The sequence below is a fragment of the Vulpes vulpes genome, chromosome 12 (assembly GCF_048418805.1).
Source record: "Vulpes vulpes isolate BD-2025 chromosome 12, VulVul3, whole genome shotgun sequence".
Taxonomy (NCBI): Eukaryota; Metazoa; Chordata; class Mammalia; order Carnivora; family Canidae; genus Vulpes; species Vulpes vulpes.
Window position 1 is genome coordinate 173,640,290 of NC_132791.1, and position 26,695 is coordinate 173,666,984.

The window sequence follows — 26,695 nt, forward strand, 5'->3', positions numbered from 1 at the left end:
GGGAGGGCGGACTCCAGGGTCAGGAGAATCCGGCTTTCTATCTGCCTGTGCTGCTTCCTGGCTCTGTGACTATGGGCAGCTTGACGTCCCTGGTCTCTTTTAAAAATTTGCGGCGTTATTCTGAGGGTTCAGGGCTATGCTTGCTAAAGGCAGACATCTCTCCATACAGGCCCAGGCGATTTTTAACAGGGCCTCAGTATGGGGAGATGCCAACTAAAATGTGCTTTCGAACGGGAGATGATTCCTACTCAGAATAAATCATTCTGATAGCAATCAAATTTTATTGAAAACTTAACATTTCCAAGCTCTAGGCCTAAGTGTTTTAACACTCATCTCATCACCTGATGCCTGTGACTCCATGAGGCAAAATACCCCTTCAGCCCATTTTCCTGAAGTGTAAACTAAGGCTCAGAGAGGTTTGTCTAACTTGCCTGTAGCCACATGGGTCCTTACACAGCTTTAGCTCTGCCTCCCAGTGCCCCAACTCCCACCATCCAAGGACTTCTCCAACTCCAAAGGATTTTTTTTTTAAAGTAACACTTGTATTTTTTAAAGGCAAGGTCCTCATTTAATAAGGGCCTTGGTGACTAAAGTCCCTGAACCATGGCCCAACCGATCTGACCGTTCCAGGTGTCTTAAATGATCAATGTGGACCTGTGTCGGGTCAATTCAGCGGCAGTGATCAGTATTGATCGTCTAGACAGCCCCATCGATTGGGTCAGGAGGGCCATGGGTCTTCAGAGACACCACAGACGTGACACGGTCTCACCCTCCCCAGTGCTCTGTCAGATATTATCACCATTGTCATTACAACAAGGGAAACTGAGGCACAAGCAAGCAGTCTCATGGCAGATGGCTGGATTTAGAGGACCAGGAGGTAGTTCGGCTTTTGCAAAGTCCAATCCACGATGTGCTGCCGTAAAGGATTAGTGAGTCGGAGGGCAGGGTGCGGAGGAACGGTGGAGTGGGGCTTATCAGGAGTCTAGGAATGGCCCTCTACGGAGGTGGGCAGTGTAGGCAGAGGCTCTGGCCTGGGACAGCCTGGATCTGCTGGTTAGCTGTACGTCCTTGGGACAAGGCTGTTCCTCACAGAGGCTGTTCCCCCTTGCAATAGGGACAGATGAGACAATGGTCCTGACTTCATGCAGTCCACCTGAACTGAGGCGGTTCCTGGGATGCAGGACTTTCAGGGCTGACACTGGGAAAATTACACCCCAGCCCACCTGCACTCCAGCCCCTGGCACACGGCTATGCACCTGTCTGTTAATGCATTTGTCACCCATCAAAGTAAATAGACAGTAGCAGAAGTGATGACTCTATGACCAATTCAGGGACCCCTGGGGGACAGATGCCATTATTTCTTGGCTGCTGGGGACTTCATCTGTACTATCACAGCCTCGGCTGCCGAGCTCTGACTGCTGCCTATGGAACAGTGAGGCCGGCACATTTACTCAGAGGGGGACCAAAGAACTCTGCTGGCAACAGGCTGGCTAAGCTTGGATAGCCCCGTTCTAATTGGCTGGGGAAACTGAGGCAGCCCAGTAGATAATACACCTTCATATTATATTTCCATACATGTAAATTATACAGTGCACCAAAATATCAGTGACCTTCCGTCCCCTGCACCAGGTCACACTCACATGGGCTTTCATGTGGATGTGCACGGGTCCCGTGGCCCTTCTCCTGCAAACACCGGAGATACCACCATGAGACCTGAGCCCCAGCTTCTCAAAGGTCAGACCCCATAGGGAAGATCACTGTAGCACCATCCAGGGGATAATTATTTCAGATGCTGTGTTTGAGGTTTATGTAAATACATCATTCCAGAAGAAAAAAAAATAGGGGAGAATGTCAACTCTAGTCAACTGGTTATCATGCACCCGGGCCATCGTATAGCTAGGTTTTTCTTGTTTTCTGTTTCAACATCTACTAGATAGCATCGTTATTACTTTTTTCAAAGTAAAGGGCAGCAATGGGCTCTACCATTTTTCAGTGTCACTGCTTGTCGTTTTGGGGGGACGTGATGAGTGAGTGTGGGTGTTTCTCCACTTCTGGTTTCAGCTGGCATAGGAACTGCGGGCATCCTACAATCACGCGGAAAGGTGCTGATGTGTTATTTCCAGCCAGGCTGGAAAGCAGAAGTCCAGCCTGTGTCCTCACACTCTGGAGCCCAGACTGTGTCCCCTCCCTCCTCCATCGTCCTGTTTAACCTCAGGACAACTGTCCCCATTTCTGAGACCCTGCAGCACTCACCTCCAAACTAAGGCAGTCGGGAAGCTCGTGCCCAGCCAGCTGGAAGGACATTGAGTCTGTGCAAGAAGTTGGCCACGAGCACAGAGGGGTCAGCTCCTCTGGGACCAGTGACCCAAACCTGAGCCACAGAATCACCCACAATCACCAAATTGACCACAGACCTCTAGCTTATGGTTCATGGGAGATTTTCATCTCCTGTGGACTGAGGAGATGTACATTCTCTCCTTGATTCTCAACCTCCTTGAAAAGGAGGTTCAAATTTTTTTAGGATTTCTCTTGCAATCGAGCAGTTATGTGTATGTGAGTGTATGGGAGTGATGTGTACAGTTGGGAAACAGCTGTCGAGGCACGGTTCTGAGGGTGTTTTCATAAAATAGTGCATTTAACCCTCATAACAACCCCATGATGCAGCTGCTTTTACCACCTCCATTTTACAGAGGAGGGGGCTGAAGCACAGAAAGGTTAAGTCATTTGCCGAAGGTCACACAGCTGGCAAATGGCAGAGGCAAGCTTGAGCCCTCATAGGCTGAGTCCATCCTGTAATCCCTGTTGTATTGAATACCGGAGTTATCTGTGAGGATTGGCCAGCTGAGGAGAAAATAAAAGTGATGATGATGGCGACCTGCTGACAATTGTGTTGGCAATGAGCATTTGTTGAGCACTTACCGTATGCCAAGAACTGAGTCAGTGACTTTACCAGTCAAATCTCCAAGAAATGAGATGTCTTTTGTTTGCTTCCTCTTCTTTATCCCATGCATCCAATTTATCAGGAAGTCTTATTAAATCCACACACTTGTAAATCCCTTCTCTCCATCTCTACTACGAAGCTGGATTGTTCTATGGATGAGGAGCATGCCCTGCTGTATGCATCGTTATGAAGCTCCAAGCAACCTTGCATATTGCAGGAGCTCAACAAACGTGTGTGGAATGAACTAATGAAGTGCCCAATATCCTCATCATTATAGCCTGTGAAGGTGGTCCTATTGTCTCCATTTTGCCCCAAAGAGCCAAAATTTAGGACAGGAAAGTGGCCCACATAGATCACGCGGAGATGACAAGACATGAGACGTTTGATCCTCTAGTCAACCCTGTCCTGCTTTAGGGGAATTTTGCACCTTATGAATTTTGGGGAGGCAGAGACCCCCTCTCCCAAAGTGGAAGCCAAAAAGGTCAAGGTTACCATTCCTGGCCTCCCTTAGAAGCCATCCGGCACCTGACCTGGTTTTGACCGGACAGATACAACAACCCTAGTCTCAAAATCCGTTGTCAGAGGAGCCAAGAAGTGGCAAGCGTGACCCCCAGAGCCCAGTCTGTGGTGGCATGGGAGCCAAGCCTGTGTTCCTTGGCTGTGCAAGGACAGTGGCCACGAAGCCTGCGGCTGCAGAACAGGTCTGATAACGTGTCCATTTTCTGAGCCTTGCTCTCCAGCTTCCTTGAAGACTCTGTGAGTCTCTGTTACTCTTTTAGTAAATTCTCTCCACCTAAGTCTTCCAGAATTGATTTCTACTGCTTGCAACCAAGAGTTCCACCCATTACAGCTCAGATTAAAAGCATTATCTCATCCAGAGAGTCCCAAATTGTATCCCATTTCTCTGTTATCTCTCTGGTATGCCACGAGGGTCCAAATTCCCCGGATCTAACACAGAGCCTCCCAGTGACCTCTGCCGGCTTCATGACCTCTGTGCTTTTAGCCTTGCTGCAGACCCTTAGCCATTAACTGAGGAGGACACCCAGGGGCTTCTCCTGGGAGGCTGCACCCCTCAGCCACAGCACTTTCCCATGGGCCCCAGGGAGGAAAAGCCTCCAGAACTTGGCTCCCCATCTGTTCCATCAGCAGAACAAGGCTGCAAGTAGGTTGGGACTGGAGCCACCAGTGGACATGCTTGGTGACTAAGCCACTGCAGCTCCTCCACCAGGTGCTGGCAGGAGCTGTCAGGGGCTTATTCATGGGTGAGCCCAAGTAATGGAAACAGTTCACCTGCCCTGCTGACTCCCTCTCCCCCCGTGATGCTCCCGGGATCAGCTCCCAGCCCGCTGCTGCGACCTTGTTTCTTTGGACGTTCTAATACAAGCTGAAATGGATATTAGCTGTAATTACTCATTCCACATGATTCTGTAGGCCACTCTTTGTACCAGAGTTGAGAACCTTCATTGTCCACGTTGCTTAAATTACTGAACATTGTGCCATCCATTCTGAATTAGTGCTCATTAATGAGCTGGTGGTTCTAGAAACTCCCTATTTATTATTCAGAGGCCAAGTATAATCCAGGCAGCTGCATTGCAACACCGCTCATGTGACTTTTGATCTGTCATGGAAAGAAATGAAAAAAGAAAACCCCACATTTATTAACTTTTTTTTTTCCTGACCGAAAGGTGTGCTGGACGCAAAAATAATCATTTAGTCTCTAGCTTACAAATGACACTTTTGTTCTGAAACTAAATATAGAGGATTAAGGAGGTGCCTCCCCCACTTTCGTTTCGGTGAGCTTGATGCTTCAAATCCCTGTTACCGTTCCTCATAATCCTAATGCAGAAAACACCTTTCTTTTCCTTGCTCTCCCTGACTTTTCTTTTGTTCCCTTTGTCCCTGACTTAACAGAACTGAAAAGGCTAGTCCTGAGAGAGATGACAAAAAAGAAAAAAAAAAAAGGCAAAGCAAAAAATTAACGATAAAACACACCGTTCAAATGATCGCACACCAAAAGAGAAGTCTGAGTTAGATTTTTCTAAAAAGACTTTGGGATGAGAAAATTGAACCCACAGAAGTCAACGCCTCCTCCTTGTGCTTCTGCACAGTAACATTGCCCAGAAAGCCGACAGAGGATCGCCTAGTGTCCGAGGGTGGAACTGTGCATCATTAGCCGGTGTGACAGTCCTGCGGTCCTCATTGGAGGGAGTGCTCGCCCGGACGCGGGAGGGGCTCTTCCCCGGCTGACATTAATGTCTCTGCAAGGACTTTCTGCCAGGGTGCGACAGGTCACAACCAAATGGATTGTTCCCCAGTGGGCTGGACTCCAGTCACATTGTCAGGTAAACACAGAAATAGTCTGTCTTCGCCTGCCAAGCCTTGTCAACCGTCTGTATTTGTTATTGCATCTTGGGTCCCGCAAGGTTCCCACCCATATTTCTTTATAGCGGAAATGTGAACCATATGCTTTTGCCTTATTTCCACTGAACGTATCCAAATGATGGTTGAGGCCAGACATACTCGTTTGCTATGAGTCTGTTGAGTGGAGCGCATCAGCCCCCTCAACCTCCTTTTTCTCCACATTTTGTCATGACTCCAGTGGATTGAACGTTCTGGTATAAATACAGGAGTCTTAGTAGGATCCTGAACATGAAGAATTGAGTTCTAGTTGTCCTAACTTATCTTTGTGGGGTTTTTTTGCTTTCTTTTTTTTTTTTTTTCCTTTTGGTTTTGTCTTAATAAATGCTGGCTTGCGGCAGCAGACAAATGACATCAGGATCTCATAAGCAATTGTAACCCTCTTTTCTGTGGGTATGCCTCAGAATCCTTCTCAACACAGTGCTCCCAGCAGTCCGTATGAATCCATAGGCATCATCACTTGCCCTACGAGCGAGAGGCATGCTTTTAAAGGCATTAGCTGGTGTTGGGTTTGGCCGAAATCCTTTGGGAAGAGCACCTGTCTGCAGGCACCAGAAGTCCTGAGGAAGGAACGCGTATATACGAGACAGCTCCCAAAGTAAAGGCGCGTTAGAGCCCAGTCCCAGCAGGGAGCATTCTTCAAGAGTGGCAGCCCGGGTACTGTTGAGAGCCTTGTGCTTCCCAAATTGCACACTCTTTGAAGACGTAAGCAGTGCCTTTAACTCCCCGCTGTAATCCCACGCCAGGCTCTGAAGCTATCTTAAGCCGTGCTATTTATCCGCCTGGCGAGGCACAACACTTACTTATTAAAAACATATCTATCATGGTTAATGACTTGATTTTTTCCCTTTAATACAGTACAATGACAGGTGTAAAGGGAAGATGAGAGTCAGATGCTTCTGCAATATGCTTCCCGCTTTAAGATGTCTAGAACATCAGCCTTCCTCCATGGTGCCGGTGAGGGCGGTTGGGGGGGGGCACCTCCTACCTCCCCCACCCCCCCACTCCTTTCCCCCACCACACACACACACACAGATTACACGCTTGTGTTGGATGGAAAATCGTACCATTTGCAGTTTCAGATAAAAGCATGTTCGAGTGCATATGGAAAGTACCATTAGGAGCAACTCTGGAGTGCCGAGTAAAATGGGTCATTAGGCTTTTGTTTGTTGGAGAGTGTCTCCCATCTGACAGTGCCGAATGGTACCACTTTTAGCAGCTTATGTTCCCAGTTACATTAAACAGACAAACAGATTGACTATTTTGCATTTCTCATTTGACAGCAGCTTGCCTTCATTTGCTGCACGCTGGTGGCAGGGCTGGAAGCGCGGTGGATTACTGGAGCCAAGGTCCTGGTTTTGAATAACAGCAGATGCCAACATTTAACTTCAAAATCAATCAATTCTTTTTCCTGAGTATGGATAAAAGGTCTAGTGGAGTGCCTGAAGGGGGATTTCTGCTGTTTACAGCTGAAAACATAGAAGCCATATTCATAACCAAACTTTCTGCGAGAAATAACAAATGTGGGTAATTTTACGGAGGAAGGTGTTTGGAAGAGGCGCTCTCGGTGACGGTGGGGCCCTCGTGCTGCCTGCAGCTTAATATTAGGACACTCAATTTGATTAAGGCGATGACCATATCAATTGATCTGGTGCTGGCACGAGCTCTTAATATGCAGTGACAGGAAAGAGAGCCGTCGTCACATGGACCACTTTGCTCAGGAGCCCGTGGTCGGTGGGTTAATTAAAAGCTTGCTCCAAGACGGAGACAGTCCAAGGGGCCATTTCTCACTAGAAATTAGAAAGCTCACGGCCTGATCTGAAGTCAACCAGAAGGCAATCCAGTATCTCTGGGTCTCTGGCTCATCACCCCAGCTGCCAAGGCTCCTCCAGGATGGAGCTCTGAGTCATTCAAGGTGGTGATGTCCCCAGCTCCACTTCACCCTGGCATCGGAGCCCCGGCTGGGCACCATCACCCGGGCACTCAGGTTCAGGGCCTGCTGGTGTGGGAGGGCCGCACGTGAGGAGCGGATTCTGCAGGAGAAGTCGGGGCACTGTGTGTCAGTTCTGGGGTCACATCGGTTCTGTGAGCGTCAAGAACCTTAGTGGTTCAAAGTGCCACACTTTGCCATCAGACTGTTGTTCTTCTCGGCTTTGTGCCCGAAAGGCTGTGCGGCCTGGCAGGAACGACCTAACTTCTCAGAGTGAGTTTCCATGGGGAGAATAGTGAGGAAAACCCGTAGCAGTGTACTTGGAACACAGTAAGTGCTCAGTAGTGGCTAATATGTGTGTGTGCGCAAGTGTATAAAATATATTTCACCGTATGGTATATGTGTGCATATACATGATGATGTAGTTTTGGAATATGGGTAAGGTTTGGAGGGGTGAGGTCCGGAGCCGAGGGCCAACAAGGAATTCTTGAGACATGTTTGGTGCAAAATATAACAAAATAGATAAAAAATATATAATAAATGCATTACATGGGTGCATATAGGCACATATGTATAATAAAACCCACATACCTTAGATGGATAACTAGATTTATCTGTACATGTACGAAGTTCCATATGCGTGATCACTATGTGCACAGATCTAACCTATAGTGATGGAGCCTCATTCCTGTGGCCCTACCCCGAGGCAGTAAGTAGTAGGACAGTCCCTCCTTGTCTTCCTTCAGCTTTGACATATAGCAATTCATCCCTTTAAATGGGAAAAAAAAAATGTATTGCCTTAAATTTCATACCAACAGCAATGAACAAGCCCGATCCTCAAACACCAGCCTGCAGCCTGCTACGTCCCCATCCCCCAGAAGGCCAGGAGGGGAGGGCAAGGGAAAAGTCACTGCCCTGAGTCTGGCTGGTCAGTGACCAGTGGGGCCCACACCCACAGAGCCAGGTCTCATGTAGTAAGGGACCGTGAGCACCCCCTTTGTTAAGTCCCAGCTTTGTTTTTGCAGAGGACTTACTTTGTGCCTGCGTGCCTCCCTGATCCCCACCTCTGCTTTCCTTTTCTTTCTTCTCCTGTCTTGTGTTGATCAAAAACCCAAATATGAGCATTTTGACTTTATCAAAGCTTGCAGTAGACCTTTTAGTTTATTTTTTAAAAGTAAACTTTTCATTGAAGTTGAATTCAATAGGCTTCTGAATAATCTCTTAAAAACGAAGAAAAAAAAGCAAACAGCGCTCATGTCTGCCCTCTCCCTCCCCCAAAAAAGGAGAACTTTTGGTTCTAATTTTTTTCCTGTTGTTTTTAGGAACTCACAGAAATCCTGGGATAATCTTGAGATGAGAATGAGACAGTTGAAGAGTTACCTCATTAACATGCAAATCATCAACAGTCAATGAGTGTTGGCTGTTTTTAAATTTTTATTCCATACACCTACCTGGCTCAGGAAAAAAAAATCATTAGCCGTTATGCCTAATAGGATACAGAGAGTGGCCAGCATTTGAGCCTTTCATGACCAAACATTCCTGGAGTGTGTCTGTCCTCCGTGCCACCTGCCATCCTGGGCACTGGGGGAGGAGGCACAGGGTGGCAGGAGGACCTGTAAGCCATGCTTCCTGCCCTCAGTGATCCCCGATGGTCACACAGGGGTCCTAAGAGAGGGGCGATCCAAGCCAGATGGATGATGATGATGATGATGATGACAATGAGACAGAGAACTCTGGTTCCCAGGTTTAGAATTTTTAGGGTAAAAGAGATGGCCCTGGGCCAGAGCAGTTTCATGGGAAAACAAAAGGATAAAGCCTTTAAGAGCCACACTAGCATCCACAAAGGAGAGCGGAAATAAGGAAGCAAGCAACTCTGACCATGTGATGTGAACGCTCTGGCATCCACTTAGAGCCTCGAGGCAAGACTCACTGCCCAGGAAGGATCAAGGTCAAGGCGCCTCTGGGATGGCCTGTGTCTGTGCAGGACCCTAGGTCTGTCGGTGGGGCCTCCCAGGGCCTCTCCTTTGATGTCCGAAAGGCTCAGGGCACCAAGGCTTGTTGGGAGCTGGGGACAGACTCACTGGAGAGATCATGCTAAAAAAAGCCAGTTATTTGTCAAGTTTTGTTCTCTTCTTTGACTCCCACCCCCACTTCCCTCCACTCTTTTGTGCCCAGCCTGGCATTTAGGACTCTTTGTTGTCTTAATAGAGATGGAAACCTGCTTAGGGCCTGGAGTTTGCGGTTTTAATTCAACGGTGGAAGGGTTTTTTTTTTTTCTTCTTCTTTTTCTTTGTTTGTTTTTCTTTCCCGTTTTCTTTTCCTAAGCCAGGCAGACAATGCATTTGCAAAGCAGAAGCTGTGTGCTAGGCGCTCCCCGGATCCTGAACAAAACCCTCATTAATGGGAGGTGGGATTTCCTGGTCACAGCTTTTAGCCAAAGGGCAAAGGTCGCCCATTAACCAGCATCCAGTCTAAACAGTGCTGTGTAAAATGACAGGGAGGGGAGGGAGAAAAGGGAGAAAAAGTCAAATATTTGCTCTTAATTCTCAAGTTAGCTTCTCTGGAATGGCAATCAGGGAAGTGCAGTGAATGATCAATGCTGCACTCAGGATACAAATCCGGATGTGCCTGTGCTAGGCTGAGCCAGGAGGCCCCTCAGCGCCCCAGGACGCCCTGGAAGGGGCACTGCTGTCTCACCACACCAGGAGCTGGTACTGGTGGGCACAGGACTCAGGGCTCCCCCTACCACCCATGGCCCCCATACCACCTGCCTTCCAACCCCCGACCCTGGCGGCCTCTCTGATGGGACCCCAGACAGAAGCAGAAATGTGCTGAGTAATGGCACATTGGCATTTGCTCTCCTGTACGGAGAGCCCTTCGAGGTGTCCCCTTGAGGCCTTCCAACGGTGAGGCCTTGCCAGTGTGTGCCTCAGCTTCTCTCACGTGCCATCTGCCCCGTCTTCACCAGCGTTTAGCCCCCACGCCCTCCCTCTCCCCACACCTGTAGCCAGTCCAGCTCCACGTGAGCTCACAGACTTGGCATTGTTCTTCCCATGATGAGAAAACTTCCTTGGGTCTTGGCCTACTGGCTTCTTCTTGTGCTCAGCTACCTGACTTGTCCATCTGTCCAGCTGGTCATTGGAACCCTTTAAAGCTGTAGTCAGTATTCGCCTCCTCTGACCCTCTCTGGTTGGATCCCACTTTCAAAAGAAATATTTGCTTCTTATATTCCTCAGATTACCTAAGGGGGCTTGCAGAGTCTGCATCTCAGGATTAGACACATGTAACCCCCAGGGAAGGAAGTGCTTGCCTACTTAGGTCTGCCAGGAGCTGCCTCTGTAAAACCTAGAACAGAGTGGAGCAAAGCAAAACACTGCCCTCAGTCAGGCCCACCCCCGGGACAGAGGAGCATGATGGTCTGGAACCAGCATGGATGCTCATCTCCCTAAATTTATCAACCAGATAAGCCACTCTCCCTTCTCTGGGGACAGAAGGCTCCATGGGAAGGCAGAAGCTGGAGAGGTCTGCGTACACAGTGCCTCTCAACTCACTCAGCCTGGGCCGGCAGCATCACCACCTTGCAGGGGCATTGGCCCTTGGCTTAATGCTCTGCTTGCATTGCCTTGAAAATTCTTAGTGATAGTGAAAAGGGGGCCCTGCATTTTCCTTATGCACCGGACCCTGCAAATGACGCAGCAGGTCATGACCTCAACTGCACATTGCGATCACTTGTGAAGGTTTCTAACTATACCCCAGGCCCTGTCCTGGAGGTTTGGATCTACTCAGGCGGGTGTTCCAGGTGACTCTAGAACATAGCCGGTGAGAGCCACTGCTCTGTAGAAGGAACCTGTGTGTAGAAGGATACTGGAGGGTAGGGAAGGCACATTGTCCCTGATACCCCCGCAGAGAGGTACTCCACAACCCCATACGTCTACAGGAGTCAGTTGGTACCTGTTGTACCTACACGATCACCCTGAACCACTTTACTGTGATAATCGTACGAATGATGATAACTCAGTAAATACTACTGAGTGCTCGCTGTCGACCGGCGCTCTTCCAAGGACTTTATGTATCATCACATTTGAGTCTTATGCTCTACAAGGTGGGTCATATTATTTTCCCCACTTACAGACAGGAAACTGAACTCTGAGCACTCGCAACTATCAAGGCTGGTGGACTCGGAGCTTTGTTTCCCCACTTGTGGTCCAAGTTTCAAGGCCTGGGCAGCACCATCTTCATTTCTACTCCCCAGCATCATGCCCAGCACAACATGGATATTCGGTAATGCTTATGGGATTGATTCTCCCATGAAAGACATTGCCTCGATTTTGCAATTCTGGTGGGGAGAGCGTGGGGGACTGGGGAACTTTATGCTGCTTTCAGTACTATCAAGAATAATTGCCAAAAAAAACCCTTCAAAGGTATTTTTTTTTGTGTTGCCTTACTTGGATCCCCTTTGCTACCCCATCATGTTATGATGGCCTTGAGTTAACTACAGAACAGGACCTTAGGACATGAACACTAACATGAACTGGACCACATCCCCACAAATATTATCCCACAAAACTGGTCAGGAGCAAGAAGTGGCCATTAAAGAAGAGCCCTTGGCCAGAAACAGAGGACATTGCCAGGCAGCGGCAAAGACAACGTGCCAAGCACATAGCCATTGATGGGAAGACTTGAGTGAGTCTACTCTGCAAAGGGCTTTAGCTTTTTCCAAAAAAGCGAAGTTGTGTGCCTGCACAGAGGAGAGTCCGTTCAGCAGGGCATGGAGAGCAGACAAAATGCAAGCTTGGAAAACACAGGAGGGAGAAACAATATATGGGTCCGGACAGAAAATGGACAGCATGTTTCCCATTAGTCTAAGAGTATGCTGGGCAGGGCCATTCCTGGGTCCTGAGGTTTCTGCTACCCTTGACCCTAGGGCAGATGAGGAACCAGATCAAGTTCTTAAGGCAACCCACAGATTTAAAGAGCAGAGGAAGTTAAAAAAAAAAAAAAGTCTTTGAAACTTGGAGTATATATGCTGTGACTGGGAAGCTGCTGAATCATCCATTTATGGAGCTGATTTTTTTTAATAGATTAACCCCATAAACCTGTATAGGACACTTAAGCTCTCACTGCCTCCTTGGACACCTGTCTTCCTGCTCACATTCATGACATTTACTGTGTTTTTAGATGCTTGTCTTCTATGTGATGATCTATTTAATGTCACAGAATGGTAAAGGGGAAGGTTTTGCTCTTAACCCATTTTACAGATGAAGTTAAGTAAGAAAGATCAAGTTAGATCAATGCTAGAATCAGCTCTAGACTTTTTTTTTTTTTTTTTTTTTTTTACCATTCCACAGCCATCAGCCCACTTGGAGAGCTTACTCAGCCAGTAGAGGGGCTGAGTAAGTAGAGAGGTGGAGGGGTGGGTGTCCCTGACCATTGGTGTCTCAAGGAAAGTCTGGCATGCAGACCAGGGCAGCTGATACGTTGGCTTTAGGGAGAGCCCCAGAGTAAAGAAACAAGAACTAGTGGCTGGTGGTCCTAAAGGCCTTGGATCCGGCACATGGTTTCACTTTCTCATCTGTGAAATGGGGGTTCCTACAGCCCCAACTCAGAGATGCATCGGGAGGCTTTAAAGAGGCGAAAGGGCAGCTGAAAGCTTCTATTAATGTTTAAACTGGATGAATGCTGTGTTGTCGTTTGGATGTGGGTTAGTCAGGGTCGCTTGGCACTGGATGGAGAGCTGGCCCCATGGCTTAGACTCTGGGGTGAGATAAACCTGAATCCCACTTCCTCTTCTACCATCTAGTAGGATGGTGGGTGAGCTCCTTAGCTCTCTGAGACTAATTTCCTCTGTCAACCGTGAAGAATATTGACCTGAAAGCACCGAAGCTAGGACCGAGTAAGACAGCACTTCTTGATATGGCAACTAAGTATTTCCTAGAGATTGCAATATGGCTAATGATGAAGTCCCAGAAAGTTCCAACTGCCTTCAGTGGAATAGACGTGAGACTAACTGGGCCAACCTTCTGGCTTTGTCATCTGGAGAAATTAGTGGCTCATGTGCCCACTCTTGATCAAGTTTGGTAATGAGCTTCTCCTGTGACAAAGGAGTCACAAACAAGGACTGTTGATAAAAAAAAAAAAAAAAAAAAAAAAAAAAAAAAAAAAAAGTCTTTTAGATACAGTTCACCTCTAAGGATGGTGATTCCTGCAGATCTCCAATCTTGTTCTTTCCCTGAGGAAAAAGGACCAGTATATAGGGGTTAAGGGGACAGGTGTCAAGCACAGTTTACTCCAAGGATTGCATGACTTATGTGCTCTGGGCATCCACAGAATGACCCTGACATTATCTCCTAAGGAGCTGAAATGTTGCTTTGCCCCTGAATTCAAGTCCTTTCAGAATGACCTAAGAACACTCTTTGGAAGGTTCTGTAGTTCCCCAGGTGGATGGAGATGGAATCTCGATTACCCTGGGGGCCGCTACCTCTTGCACAATCACAGCATCTTCTCTTATTATGGAAAATCGGTGGGGAAAATCTCTCCACCGAGCCCCATCCAGGCAGTGACCTAGCAGCTGTGGAGGGCACAGGACTGAAATTGTCTGATCACGTTTTCAGACAGACACAAACTCGCCTCCCCCCTAGCGCTCCTCTCCTTTTGCACTGGGAGCCAGGGAGATAATAGAATCTGGTATGGGTCTTGTGTCTTAGGTCTGACAATGGGATGCTCTGATAAAGTTGTCTTTTCCTTCCCAGAGATACTATGCACAGTTTCTGCTCAGTGAACACTGACCAAAACTAGTGCAAGGGTCAGGAGAAGAGAGTGATCATCCAAGGCCTGGTAGCCAGTTTCTTCCAGGAGCAGCAAGCCGGGGCTCTGAGGGCCTAGGTCATGCAGCCAGATCTGATGACTGTTCCCTAGCTTTGTGGCATAGATGAGTCCTGTCTGTAGGGCTCGGTTGACAAATGGTGATCATCACCTATACTTTCAAGATCCTTATAAAGCAAAACGTACAGTTCATGTATAGAAAGTATATATCAGGGCAGCCCAGGTGGCTCAGCCGTTTAAGCGCCTGCCTTCAGCCCAGGGTGTGATCCTAGAGACCCGGAATCGAGTCCCACGTGGGGCTCCCTGCATGGAGCCTGCTTCTCCCTCTGCCTGTGTCTCTGCCTCTCTCTCTCTCTCTCTCTCTCTCTCTCTCTCCTCTCTCTGTATCTATCATGAATAAATAAATAAAATCTTTAAAAAAAAAAAAGAAAAGAAAGTGTATATCAAATAGCAGACTTTTTTTTTTTTTTTTTTTTTTTTTTTTAAAGAAAAACCATAATCCAGTTCTGTTCTCTTCTCTGTTTTTCTAAAAATGAAGCAGTTCCTTTCAGGGATGTCAGTGTGGGCAGGGCCCTTGAATCCACCCTCTTTCCATAGAGTTTGTGTTGGGGGGGTGCCCCCAGTGATTGGAGTCCTGATGGAATGGCTTTGCATGAGGCCCAGGATACCCCAGGAGGTGGAATTGGTCAGTACACACTTCTGAGTGCTTTCTTCAGACCTGCTAATGCAGGTTCCCTAGGGCTGCGACAACAAAGGACCCAAAACTAGGTGGCTTAGAACAAATTCATTTTGTCATAGTTGTGGAGGCTGGAAGTTGGAAATCAAGATGCTGGCAGGGCCATGCTGCCTCCTTGCCTCTTCTAGCTTCTGGTCGGCGGTGGCAATTCTTTGGCTTGTGGCTGCATCTTTGCTTCTGTTGTCACGTGGCATTCACCTCGCGTGTCTGTGCATCTCCCCTCATATCAGGACACCAATCATTGGATTTAAGGTCTACCCTAACCCAGTATGACCTCATCTTAACAAATTATATCTTAAAAATGCTGTTTCCAAATAAGGCCACGTTCACAGGTGCCAGGAGTTTGGACTTCAACATGGGGGTGTGGGGCACACAGTTCAACCCATGATACTGCCTACAGCTTTTGCCTACAAAACGTTTCCCCAGTCCGTCCTTTGTAAGGGATGAGGGCACACATCCCTTTGTGATGTTATTTGTTCCTTCTGAGTCTCAATTTCCCGTTCAAAAGGGGAGCCGTGCCACCTGCTTAATAAAGCTAGGCCCTCTTTCATATCCTCCCTAGCACGGTGCACTTCCCTGCTGTGATCCAGGCACTGTCTATGTAATTCCTGTGCAGGGTGGGCCTTCTTCAGAAAGGGGAAGCCTCGTGAGGGCAGGGACCACCTCTTCTTATTCCCCCAAAAGCTAGCCCAGTGCCTAGCATCTCATAGGTTCTCAATCAATATTTGTGAATGGACAAATAATGTACATAAAGACTTTAACACCAGACCACCGGAGGCACGTGATCCCTGGTGGCTAGTGGCTAGTCACTCCCGTGACGTGATGCCTGCTGATGCCTCCTGTGTTGGTCAGAATACAGTAAGGAAAACAGAACTCAGCCCCAGGTCTTTACAGAGGAGGAAATGTAATATGAGAAACTAGTTCCCAAAGTATTCGGAGAGCTAAAAAAAGAAAAGGTAAGGGTGCTCAGAAGATTAGCAAATGCAAAAAACTATTACCACCCAGGGGGTGCCTTGTTTGGGGACCAGAGGCCAGAGGCAGAAGCCACGCAGCAGGTGGGGGGAACTGGACCATGGAGAACTGGCGGTCCAGTGGGAACAGAACCTGTGATGTGCTGTCACACTTACGCACCCGTAGGAATCTCTCATCCCCCAACCTCCTGCCAGCACCTCCCATTGTTCAAATCTATCGGGGTGCAGTCTGGCAAGGGAGGTGCTGGGGTCAGTTGCCTGCCATGCAGAGCAAGGGAGGGGAGGGCAGGGAAGAAATCCTAGAGCAGCAAGCAGATGACTGCCCCATTTCCCATATGCTCATGCTTCCAAGAACGGGCCTCCTGCTATTTATGGTGGGTCCTGTGGAAGATATGGAAAAGCAGAGTCTGGATAGACTTGTCTAGCCTTGAGTATACAACAGGCAATGAGTATTTCTTCCCCACGATCCTTTACTGTCTCCATGCATAAGCATCTCAGAGGACACATGTGCAATCCACACTCCCAGGTCCCACGCGGAGACTCTGGTTTATGCCCTTTTGGGGACAGGGATCGGGAATCTGTATTTCTAAGAGGCTGCCCTCTCGTGGAGGACCAGCCCTGCTGATTCTAATGCAGTTAATTAAAGGTCAATAATTTGAGAAACACTGAGTGAGCTCCGGGAGCTCTAACACTGAGTTAGACAGTATCGTGGATACCACAGAAGAAACAAAGCACCTTAGGAAGCTGTTGTATGGGACAGAGATCTCACACGGAGGGGCACCTGGTGGCCTAGTCAGAGGAGCATGCGACTCTTGATCTGTGTCATGAGTTTCAGCCCCATGTTGGATGGAGAGATGACTTAAATAAATCAACTAAAAAAACAAAAACAAAAACCAGCAGCAAAAAAATGAAATCTCACATGGTGCTTGAAAGCACGTCTATTTAATGCATGAGACCCACAAGACAATATGCCCTATTTGTCCAATGCTCCAGGCCAAATCTTGCACCCAAAATCTGTTTTTGACTCTAGATTAAAGAAATGGCACATACATGGCATAGAGGGTAAGCATGTGAGCTCCTGAGTCAGCTGAGCCTGGATGAAAACTCAGCTCTTCCTGGCTAAACTCCCCCTAAATAAGAATGCTGGCATTAGCTTCTTTAACCCAAAGGATATTCAGAAAGAAAAGGTTTCTCCATCTTGGGCACGGACTCCGTGACCCACGTACCTCGTCCTGAGGAAAGACAACTGTGCAATGGATCCCTAATGACTTAAGGGAAATTAATAAGCAAAGGCTGCCCATGTTTCTTACCAGATAAGAACCCGGATCCTGTCCTCTATTCTAAACCACCTGGGAGACCACTCTTTTATCTGATTGAACCCCTATGGAGTCTCAGTCTAGGGATTTTAAGAGGACCTAGAAGCTAGTATCTGGCCTCTTCCTCATCATGATGGGGCAGTCTGCCTAAGGGAGCAAGCTGTGGACTCTGGGCACGTGGATTCCAACCCTAGTTCTGATTTTTGCAGGTTTTGACACCTTAGAAGAATGACTAAGCCTCAGTTTACACATCCTTGACATGGATACCTGATGCCCCATTAGGCTACTTTGCAAGGCTGTTATGCAAACCTTAGATCCACCATGTTGGGCCTCATCTGTTAGGCACATGATGGTCACAGCCATCACACACTGTCTGTCCCCTTGCATTAGGCAGCAGTCCTGGAATCATCTAGAAATGCTGTTTGGTTTAACCAATTACAATCAGTTCTCCTTGCAGTTCCATGAACCTGCGTTCTCTACATTCTCTCACAGTGAGCTGCAAAACAGCCCCCATGCTGGACACCTGGATGCATCTCCAACCATCCCATCCCTCCTCCTAATACGTCATCTGGCCATTCTCTGAGACGTGTCCATTTAACCTCCTAGACATTTCCCAGATCTCTTCCCTTTGCTCCAGCCCACTGCCATGCTCTCTCAGACCATGCTGTCTCGACCACCTCCTCACTGGCCTTCCCATCTCCACCACTCTGCTTCCAGAAAGACTGTGTCACTTCCTGCTTGAAATTCCTCCAGAGTTTCCCCCACAATCTTGGGAATAGAGCAAAACTTCTTCAGCCTCAGATACGGGTCCTTGCACACCCTCTCCTTGCCTTACATATTAGAGAGACACCATTGCTTGTGGACCTGAGTGTGCTGCTTCTCTCTCTCTCTCTCTCTCTCTCTCTCTCTCTCCCTCCCTCCCTCCCTCTCTCTCTCTTTCTTCCCCACCTATCTCGGTTTGCCTTGTTTACTCCCTTCCACCTGGAATGTCCTTCCCTCACCTTCACCTAATTCTCTCACCTATAAACATCCACTATTCATTATTCTGATTCTCTATTTCTGCACAACACACCGCCCCTCTCCCAAATTTAATGGCTCAAAACAACTTATTATTTCCCAAAACTCCATGGTTCATGAAATCACACAGGGTACACCAGGGATGGCTTGCCTTCCTGGGATGCTCAGCGACATGGGGGCCAAACCTTGATGACTCCAAAAGCCAGGGGGCTGAGAGCTGGGGGCTGAGACGCTCTCAAGGTGGTCAGCCTGGGCTTCTCACGGTGTGGTGGCCTTGGGGTGCTTGGATGGCAGCTCAGGTCTCCAAGAGAAAAGAAGCAGAAACTCCCTCTTGAAAGGCCAGGCCTGGCACAGTGTCACTTCTACCAGGGGCAATCAATCAATACAGATCAACTCAGATGCAAGGGGAGGGGACACAGACCCCATGCCTCGATGGCAGATGTGCAAAGACTTTGTAGCCATCTTTAACCCTGCCCCCCCCACCCCCGCATAATCAATACTTCCTTGCAGAGAAACTGAGGCTTTGTTTGATCCACCCCTCCCCACCCCTTGGCACCCCACCCCCATTTTCCTCCAGGAACTGAATAATTATAAATGGCTTAAAATCTCCCTGTTAAACTGGAAGAGACTTCCTCAAATAAAAGGGCTGAATCTTATTGATAAGTTATTTGGCACGTAATGGGTTCTCAATAAATCGGTGCTATTATTAGGAGTGTTAATATTATTAAGATAATATTTTTGTTTGGCCACTATCTTACACAGAGAGGCTAACCCACTGGAGGTTTCCATACAGCAGCTATGGAATGAATGAATGAGTGAATCACTGCTCTGTACACAGTGCTGTTCCTGGCATTAGGGAACCAGGCTAACCAGAGAACTACTACAGATTCTGGCCTACAGAGATACTAGAGCTTTCATCACAGATCTGCCGTGGCAGGACTTAGGGCTTAGGGGTTTGAGGAAAAACAGTTGGTCTCCTGCCACCACCCACACAATAGACCAAGGTCTTCTCTGCCAGCTGCTGGTCCTTAAGGCTCCAGTGTGGACTCCCATCAACCGTGTCCGTCTTCCCCACCCCCACCTCGCCAGGAAGGGGCTGGTTTGCAGAGTGAGACCCTTGCAAGGCCAAGGGCCCGAGTGCTTCCTCCCCGCGCATGCCGCAGAACAGCAGCTGGGCTGGGAGCCTGGCAGGTGTCTAACAGCCCGCCGCAATCCTACATAACAGGAAGTGAAAGAGAACACCATATCCAATTGAAACTGCAGTGGAATATGGGCTGCAATGCTTAATTAACCACCCTCAGTCATTTCACAGATTTCTGTTGTTGCCGAAGGAAAAAAAAAAAAAAAAACGGAAGGCAGAGTACATGGAGGGTGACAAAGCCCTTTCTGGAATGTTCGTTTGTGTTCATGGCCCCTGCTCTCTGATCAGCCGCCTGCTGACATAACACAGAGGGAATGCTCACTTCTGGCCTCGTTTTTTTTTTAATGGGTTCCTGAAGTGCTTTTTGTTTGTTTTGTTTTTGTTTTCGCTTTCCGCCAGAAAGTCAAATCCATGCCATACGACTCCAAATCCATAACCACGTATGATGTGTGTGAATTTGTACAGTTGTGTCTAAACAAAGGTGTTTGTGTAAATGCATGGAAGGCTGTGACACAGGCTGTGCAGAAGACCCGAATACAACTACCAGAGAACAGAAAGTGCATACGTGCATCCCCGTGGGCACGGGTTGTCTTAAGAAGAAAAGGTATGTGAGAATGGGCTGTGGGCAGCTACAAGCAAGCTTATAGGTGTCTACAGGGCACCGGTGTGTCTGTGTGGAGATTTCAACAGATGGGGTGGCGTCTTTTTAAACCCAGGAAACTCATCTTCCTTCTCTAGGGAAGGATGGCCAAAGGGACTTCCCAGAGAAGGTTTTTAGCTCCTCTGGGCTTCATTTTTACACCACACCTTGTTTTCTGAACCGAATTTGTTCACGTGGATGAACTTTCTGGGGGACCAATGGAATGCCATAAAATCCAAGGGGACGTGAAATAACAGCTAATGCTTATTAAGGGTATGCTGTGTGGCCACTACTACCACAGGTGCCTTTCAACATTGATCTTATTCGAACCTCCCAATAACTTTATTGGTTATTATTATTTCCTTTGTAGAGTTGACAGACCGAAGTAGCTAGGAGGTGGTAGAGACAGGATTTGAACACATAATGCTGATTTCCCAAGTCATCATCCCTAGGTACGAGGACAGTAAAGGCACCCCTATGGCTTAGCCAGTTTCATAGTTTTGTAGTTTTGCTGTTAGGGACAGGGGCTAATTCTGTGAGCATCAGAACCACTCCTGAAAGAATGCCGAGATGGGTTTACCTTGGAAGGTCACTTCTGCTCTCACATCACCTTCCTGCAGGACATCAATACCCTCACTTGGTGATCGTCCCATGGTATACTCTGGTTCGCTTGGACTTCAGCACTGCAGCTCCCTAGCAGCACCTTGTCAGCATTTCCAGGTGGCTTCTCGGTAATGGATCTCCAAGCCTTGGAGCCAGGCCATCAATATCACCCGACCGACTTTCTTGAGAAAGCAGTCTTCTCGAGTCCCCCTCCCAGAAATTTGAATTCAGTGGTTCTGAGGAGATGCCAGGAGCTTGCATTTACCCAAACCCCTTTCCCCAACGTGACTCTGATGTGGGGGTCCAAGGACCAAACTTTCAGAAAACCTGTTCTCCAGATTTTCCAGATGTACGGCTAAAGATCCCTCTTCCCTTCACCTAAGGGAACTCTCAAGAAGGAAGCTATGATTCTAGGTCTGAGGCCACTAGTGGCTGAGCAGTGTCCAGAATGGACCTTCAGAAAGTGGTGGCCAGTATATTTGTCTAAAGTCCAGTCTGCAAAGACAGGGAGTGTTTCTTTAAAAGTAGCCAGAGAGAGGAGCAGACAAATGCCCATGTGAAGCCAGGCATCCCTCAAGGAATTTAAATGGGTCAGGAACTCTTAAAGAATTTCAATGAGCGTGAAATAGGTATAGAGGGTTTTCTGGGCCAATATGCAAGCCAAATAGTAAATAACTATTTTCAGCACTGAGTTTGGTTGGCAAATTTGCATATACATGTGATGCCGCGCATTTCTATTTTTACCATGTAAATCTGCAATCTGTAAAGAGAGCCGTGTGCCTCGGTGGAAATCCGAGCTTGGGCTGTTGGTTGGGAAGAGCTGATTTTCAGGCTGGCTGGACTGGGAGTTCTGTATTTTAACGAGTCCAGGTGAGAGGTGAGAGATGGGCAGAGAAAAGAGAGGGCACACGTGTGAAGTTCGCTGAACCCTTGTAGGGCCAAGATCGCCCCTGAAGCAAAATGCTCATGCCTGAAAAAAGCAAGTTAGAGTGGAAAGTTTGACATTGTGCCCTGACACCAGCCTTGCACAGTTGACAACAACTTCCCAACATTTCTTTAAAAACCACCCCCAATTTAGGATGCGCTCACTATGATTATTATATCCTTGTGATTATTATGATTATTGTCAGACTGTGGGGAAAGCATTGGGATACACCTGCAGAACTAGAAATTCTCCCTGATTCTTTATTCTTAGCGCCCTTTTGTTTTAGAGCACGGTAATGAGCCAGATTGAAGGGTTTCTGGCAAATCTCTTGATGCCTTAATTTTGGCTCAGCATGTGGTTGCCACTTAGGTATTTTGTAATTACCCTATGGGACCCTCTCAGGGGTGACTTTGCTGAGTGAATTTGGCATTTCCCTTTGGATCCTGACATCTTGGAAAGTAGTACACTCATTTCACTTTTTCTTGCTGCAAAAAAAAATGCATATTGGGGAAAGAAGGGGGGCATAAAATCCTTTTTTGTACCAAGATCTTGCACAATGAAGGGAGCTCCGCCTGGGGTCTGGCTGTGGGGAAGGTGGTGGTCATTTGCCATTGTTTCTTTCCCTTCTGCTCTCAAGCTCAAAGTTTGCTGAAGGGTCGGTGATACTCTGTTGAACTACTGTTTAATGCTAGCAATTTCCAGCCTTCGTTTGCCACAAATATTGGGAGATTGATTTTTTTCAAATAACTTGTAGTTGAGGGTACGTTGCTAAAATGGGTCCTAAAAGGAGTTCCTCCCCTCCCCGCCACCACCACTTACCTTTGTGTTTTACAAAGAAAAAAAAAAAAAGGTAAGGTTTCATTTACATGGAAGGTTGGCAGTATGGGAGAGCTCCTCTAGCCACTCCCACGTACAGGAGACCGGGGGCTTCTGTTGGAGGGTGGGGTCGAGCAGCATGATGAAAAATCAGCTGTTTCTCCAGGGCTTGTAAGGGTAGTACGAGTGCCCCAGGCAGAGTGTCTGGATCTTTGGTTGGCCTGTGCTTGGTCTCAGACACTTTCGTTTTCAGAATATTATTTCCTTTGTCAGATCTAACCCTGAGTCAATAATGATTGCTGAGCAATTGGTTAGGGCACACTACCATATTTGGACAATTTTAAGAAACTGCCTAAGATTTTCTGTGACCTAGCTTCAAAGACTTGGAAAATGTTTTCTCAAAGGATATTTTAAAACATTTCTAAGAACTTCGTGTTTCCCTTTCTCTTAGTATTTGGGAAAATATATTAATGAACTAAAGGAGATATATACAAAGTTTTGGTGCTATAACTTAAGCTCCTGGGGCCCTTTAAGAATGTAAAAATGTATGCTTACACTACTCCAGAATATGAAGAATTCTTACCAATTTCAAAGAGCTTGAAAATAAAATACTGCAAACTTTTGCCCAAGCTGCAGCATCTTTGAAATATACTTATTGTGAATTGTGAGGAAGTCTGTTCTGTCTGATGCAATACAATACGCTTCTCTTAGAAGGGTGTTTCCTTTGCTCATCACTGAGTTTAAAGAATTACTAGTTGTCCTACACAAACCCTATCCATCCATCCAGCAACCCATCCATCCGTCCATCCATCCATCCATCCATCCATCTGTCCATCTGTACATCCATCCATCCATATCTATCCACCATCTATCTACCCATCCATCCAATATCCATCCATCCATCATCTGTCTGTCCATCCATCCACCCATCCACCAATCCATTTACTCACTCACAATGCCTATCACTGTGCTAAATACCAGAAATACAGACATGAAGTAGAAACATTCCCTAATCTCTGCCCTCATGGAGCTCGGGATCTGGTACAATGGCATGTTCAGGCTTAAAATTTGTGGTTTTGACTATTTGTGAGTAACTCCAAGCTTAATGATTTTGACACTTGTCATTTTTGCTGCCATGTGGATTTGAATGGTGTCCTCGGTGAAACAAATGAGCAGAAGAAATCTTTGAATCAGTGAGTGATCATAGTTGACAGCTCAGCATCTTCCCTGAGATCATCTTTGTGGTTTGGGTACCTATATTCATTCTCATTGGTGGATAAAACATTGTCCCAGGGGGTATAATCAACTCCCAAAGAAAACCATCTGCCAGTCCTATTTATGGAACAAAAGAGAAAGTAAAGAGATCCACTTAAATTTGGGATGGAAAAGATTATATGACAAACTGATATTGAGTAATTCGAGAACTTGCACCTGAGCGCTAATATTAAAGGTGAAACGGAATGATCTCACCTTGTTCCCTCAGCCTTTAGGGTCACCCTTTTCTCTCAACCTTTAGGGAACCCATGGTTCTGGAGTCCATTACAAGCCCTTGGTTCCTAGGAATCCCAACTGTAAGACTTTTCTTAGCTCAAGTGGCTCCCAATCTTTGATGTTTCCATTAATATTTTGTTTCTGCAGGAGGGCACTACTGCCCAAGTAACTGATGCCACATCTGTGGTTGTCGCAGTTCTGCTGTTGTTACAATCTAAAAAGCTAGAAGAAAATTAATCTCCCAAGCTCCTATCAGTCTTCTAACCCCCTTCTTCCAAATAACTGGAGTGATCCCTCAAGGCCTGGGCCATGGCTGTTCATGAGATTCCCAGCGCCCCCCAGCTCCCTCCACTGAGAAACCTTACCAGTGTGGCAGGTTTAAGCACAGACTCTCTGCTTCCCAAATGGCAGTGTTTTTACCCCTCCCAATGCCATTTCTAGAGTCCAGGAGCAGAGTTTGTCACCTTTTACTGCTGGAGTATCTTTATTTCGGTATTCCAGGAGGTGACTGTCTGCTATTTTCTTTTTTAGTCCTTTTTGCCATGAGGCCCCTGTTGGCTTGTTCCATATCAAAGCACCGTGGTGCCAGACCACAGATTAGTGTCCACAGAAATGCAGCATTCTAGAATTAAAACAACAGATGGGAATGTGTGCCTTAGGTGTGAAGGACTGTAATGGATTTCCCTCAAAAATTTCTCCTAAGGGGATCCCTGGGTGGCGCAGCGGTTCGGCTCCTGCCTTTGGCCCAGGGCGCGATCCTGGAGACCCGGGATCGAGTCCCACGTCGGGCTCCTGGCGCATGGAGCCTGCTTCTCCCTCTGCCTGTGTCTCTGCCTCTCTCTCTCTCTCTGTGACTATCATAAATAAATAATAATAAAAAAAAATTAAAAAAAAATTTCTCCTAAGAACTCTGTCTTTCAATGTGCTTAAGATAGAATTTGATACACAACTGATTTATAAAATTTTTTTTCAAGAATATAACCAACTGCATAAAGCAAAGGTCATCTTGAGTATTAAGTGCCCCATGGCTCTCTCTTTTATTTGTTATAACCTCTGACCTCTTTTATTAAACCATAGATTGTATTTTCTAACTCTTCAAAGGCTTCCTTCCACTTTCCTGGATTCCTCATCATCCTTCTTTACTTTGGGATTAGCGGCAACACTCCCCAATGTCCTGCACTCCTTAGCCCCCATGCCCCTCTCTCCTTTCCCTGTAAGTGTTCAACTACTTATTAAAGGTGCACATATCCTGTCCAACTGCCTGGATCCTGATTCTTCCTTCCGGTTACCTATGTATAATTATCATTTCTATTTTTTTTCCTTCTCCCTCTGGCTCTCTGCTCCTAATTCTCCTGTCTTATTTCCTCTCCCACCCTCCTTTCTCCTGCTTCTTTCTCATCACTTCTTGCCCCTCATGCTGACTGGGGAGACCTACTGCACTCATCATGGCCAGGGGTGGCAGGAGTCGGACTGTCTTGACAATGGGTCAAGGCAAAGAGAAATCAAATATTTCAGAGTAAATTGATACCCAGGAAAGAATCAGCATCGGAGTCTTTGAAAATACTCCACACTACCCCAGGCCCAGTTCCCCAGAAGTAGAGCAGGAAAGGGTGATTCTCTAGAGGGGAGTGAGGGAAACAGGATAGGGCAGGTGAAGTTGCCAGCCACGTGGATTCCACTACAGTGTAGTTTCAGCCTGATGCCACGGAGGGGTGGGGGTGCTCTGGGGTTTTCCCCCCAGACCTGTCAACCAATGACTGCCACTGATCTCCGAGACAGGGCCTAACCCCCAGGAATTTTTAGACAGCGCTTTTGTGGTTTTTTGTTTGTTTGTTTTTGCTTTTGTTTTTTGTATATTTTTTAATTGGAGTTCAATTTGCCAACATATAGTATAACACCCAGTGCTCAGTCCGTCAAGTGCCCCCCTCAGCGCCCGTCACCGGTCACTTTGGATTACCAAGGGCAGATCTCAGGGGAAGGGGTGGCTGAGTGCTCGGTGCAGTTGAGGGCCCTGCGCATCAGGCTGGCAAACGGGATCTGAGCACCACATCCGCAGCATAACTGCACCCACCCTTTGAAAACCTCCAGGAGAATCATCGGCTTCCTTATCTTCCCCATTAAACTTATGTATTCCCTCAAGCACCATTTAATTCAAGGGAATTAAGAACTCTCTTTTCTTTTTGATTCCCATCCGCATTGTGTTTATTTTCATTCATTACACCTATTGTGATGATCTACTCCTTCCGGCTGCAAGGCAGATCCCAGAGGTGTTCCTGGCTTGCCTCGGGAACCTTCATGCTGTTTCTATCAACTACATTCACAGCCCATCTGTAAGATCAGGACTTCCTGTGTATTATTTGTGGCTGTGTGTCAGGAGCATTTCTTTGAAAATTCTTATCCCTGGGATCTGTTTTGACCCTTCAGTGTCCTCTGCCTGACTTGATCGTGTGAATCCTCCCACCAGCCTCATGGGGCACCATCGCCTCCACCTGTGCTGGGTCCTGCATCTTGGAGGGCCTCGCCCTAGCCTTCCCTGGGGCACGTTATGGGGCCACTTAAACATGCTCATCCATTTAACTCACCCATTTACCCCTTCTAGGCCATACTTTAGGGAGCCAGGAAACTGGAGTCCCCCTGGCCTGTCTCCAGGTCCTATGTAGCCTCTTGCCAGTTCAGTGCTCCTGAGAACAGGCCATGCAAGAACAGTGTGTGCACCCCGGGCTGATGGGTGGCCATCTGGAGAAGTCAGTCAGAGCTGGATATGCAGGCTGGAGGATGGACATGTGTACTCAACTGCACGGTGTCTCCCAAAAATTCCTGTCCACTTGGAAACTCAGAACATGAACTTATCTGGAAATAGAGTTAAAATAAGAACATACCGGATTCAGGTGGAGCCTAACTTCAATAACTAGTGTCCTCATAAGAAGA

General features: G+C 47.3%; 1 protein-coding gene across 2 annotated transcripts in view; it reads left to right on the forward strand.

Moving 5' to 3' along the window:
- MAF (MAF bZIP transcription factor) overlaps window positions 1-26,695 on the forward strand; it is a 335,092-nt gene that overhangs the window by 257,577 nt on the left and 50,820 nt on the right. The window lies entirely within an intron of this gene.